Consider the following 2,674-nt stretch of genomic DNA (forward strand, 5'->3'; position numbering starts at 1 on the left):
TATTATTATTATTATTATTTTTTACAAATCATCTCTAAAGATCTACAAGTATTCTAATCTCGAAGACGAAGCCTTCGTATAATTATGATAGAACGTCACTTAAGGTAAGTTCGTTTAATCATCAATTATCTTTTATTCTGTTTTCTTAATTTCAAAAAGTAAAATGTTTATTATTACTTTTTTTTATTTAAAAATACAACATTTTTTTAATGAAAGCAAATAGTATAAACTAAAGAGTATTTTCTTTCATTTACCGATTTGATTAGAAAAATGTTTCAATCGTTTAAATAATATTGACAAAAAAAAAATATTCTATAATTTAAAGAGTATATTATTCACACATCTAATAGTCGCATTTTTATTTTAATAATTTTCTTTACATTATTTGATATTCAATTATCTTCCAAGAATTCTTCTTCAAATGATTTTTCTTAGTATTTTAATATACTTTTATAACTTAATCAATCAAGATTATAAGGAGTCACTGATTTGAAGGTTTTGAAATTTAAAAGTTAACCAAATTTACGTAGCGCGCTTTGTCGGCATTTTTACGCAATCACTGTAATCACCTTATTAAAGTAAAAGAAAAACGAATCATCATAACATCGTATAAAACAAAGTCGCTTCCCGCTGTCTGTCCCTGTTTATGCTTAGGTCTTTAATATTACGAAACAGATTTTGATGTGTTTTTTTTAATAGATATAGTGATTCGAGAGGAAAGTTCTTGTAATACATGGACAATATAGTAAATAAACAATGATAATTTTAGAAGTTTCTAATGTGATATGGTAAATAAACAAATTGTGTTGTGTAGTGTGTATTTAGTATCAGTATTGCACCTGTGCGAAACCAGGGCGAGTCGCTAGTAATAGCTACAAAATACTTCCTAAATTATTTTAGTATTATATCTCGACAATACGCTTGTTTTAGAATAGAAAAGTAAAACATATAAAATCTATCCGTTTCGTTGATCTAACAGATGGTATCTCCCCTTTTTATCTTATCCATTATTTTTACAACGTAATCTCAGAAGACTTCTTACAATAATGAAAAGATTAAACATTCTGGCAGTCATAATTACCGAGGCACTTAACCAGATTGCTCCGAAAGGATCTGTTTAAAATGAACCTGACTGGCTTTTATTTTGATCGTAACAAAGTGTAAAAGCAATTAATATTGTATTTCTGGTCTAAAGTCTCTATCTGATACATGATTCTTGATAATTATTATCTTTCTGAACGATTTATATAATAGCAACGAATAACCAACCACGGATTTATTATGCACATGTGTTTGCGAACACAGGTGTCCTCTTCACGCTTTATTTATCCTAAGCCGATGAAACTGAAATTCAAAACTAACGCATAGAGTTCAGCCGCAGATCTAATGACCAACCAAGATGATTTCTAAGGATATGTAAACAATGCTGACTTTAAAACTCAAAGCAGTATAGTAACATGTCAGATCGCACTCCTGATATTTTGGTTACTAACTAACATTGATAAGCTACTTTGATACGTGTTTACTGCAAATTATATATATATACTTATAGCGATTGTCGCTTATCACAATGTGACATTTCACGTTCGTGTTATCCGGTGAGTGTCGACTTTCGTCTTACAGAATCCCTGTACGATACGTAATTCTATACACAAAAACTTCTAGACGTAAAATCCTTCATTATGAGTTTATTCTAGTTTTCGTTTTAGGACTTCCTTATTCTTATTAACTAACCACATAGTGGTATGTAGATACTATCCAGTTGAACTAGGCTACGCAAACACTAAAAGGGTATAAATATCTGACGATAAAGAAGACAGATTAGACACTGATAATTTAATAATCTAGCCTAAACCAACTATTAATATAAAATAATTCAAGCACTTTCTTAATATATCACTAGTTACTACAAGTATTTAAACGGGAATATTTAAGATTTTTTTTTTATTTTGGCATCAAATAAATATACTTTCAGTTTACTTGCTTCAGCAGTACATATAGGTAATAAAATTGGAACGATACAAAAAAGATAAGCATTGGCCCTGTACAAGGATGACACCAAAAATCGTAAATAGTTCCACATTTGGGAGTTCCACCAAATAAAAATAAAATACGTGGTAAATATCCCGTTTTAAATGTTTGTAGTAATAAAAACAACGATATTATAAAGTCTCATATCACTAGTTCTTGAACATATACCATACTAATTTCCAATGTCGTTCTGATTTAATTCTTTTGTAACGTCGTTTCATATAATGACAGACGCTTACAACCCAAAAGGCATGTCTGCACTAGTATCAAATTAATAGTCAGGTCGTGCTTACTTAACATACCTACATATATCACGCTATCTATCTCACTCTCACACATAAAAATAATAGTATGAAATGCTCTCGAGGTTGGGTGAGTTGGACCATGGAGGGAACGCATGTACAATAAGCGTGGACGCCATGAGAATCGGCTTTCAAAAAGGTGACATTGCAATCCGCTATGGCTGCCTGTTAGCCTCGAAAAAACACGAGGTCATCGTATATGAGGACCGGGGAGAAAACCTGAGTTTCCTGAAACCAGAGGTCACAACACCTTTCCCTACCACAAAGCCGGCCACCATCGAGTCCCAATTAAGCGGATCTGAGCGCTTGCAGTTAAAAATAGCGGCGCAGAGAACAGCCCA

At 31.8% G+C, this 2,674-nt stretch overlaps 1 non-coding gene across 1 annotated transcript; it reads left to right on the forward strand.

Moving 5' to 3' along the window:
- Positions 1–1,978: 1,978 nt before the first annotated feature.
- On the forward strand, positions 1,979–2,087 carry LOC124534982. The gene has a single exon (XR_006966772.1). It is a non-coding gene; the product is annotated as a U6 spliceosomal RNA (small nuclear RNA).
- Positions 2,088–2,674: the final 587 nt, after the last annotated feature.

The sequence above is a fragment of the Vanessa cardui genome, chromosome 13 (assembly GCF_905220365.1).
Source record: "Vanessa cardui chromosome 13, ilVanCard2.1, whole genome shotgun sequence".
NCBI classification, from domain to species: domain Eukaryota; kingdom Metazoa; phylum Arthropoda; class Insecta; order Lepidoptera; family Nymphalidae; genus Vanessa; species Vanessa cardui.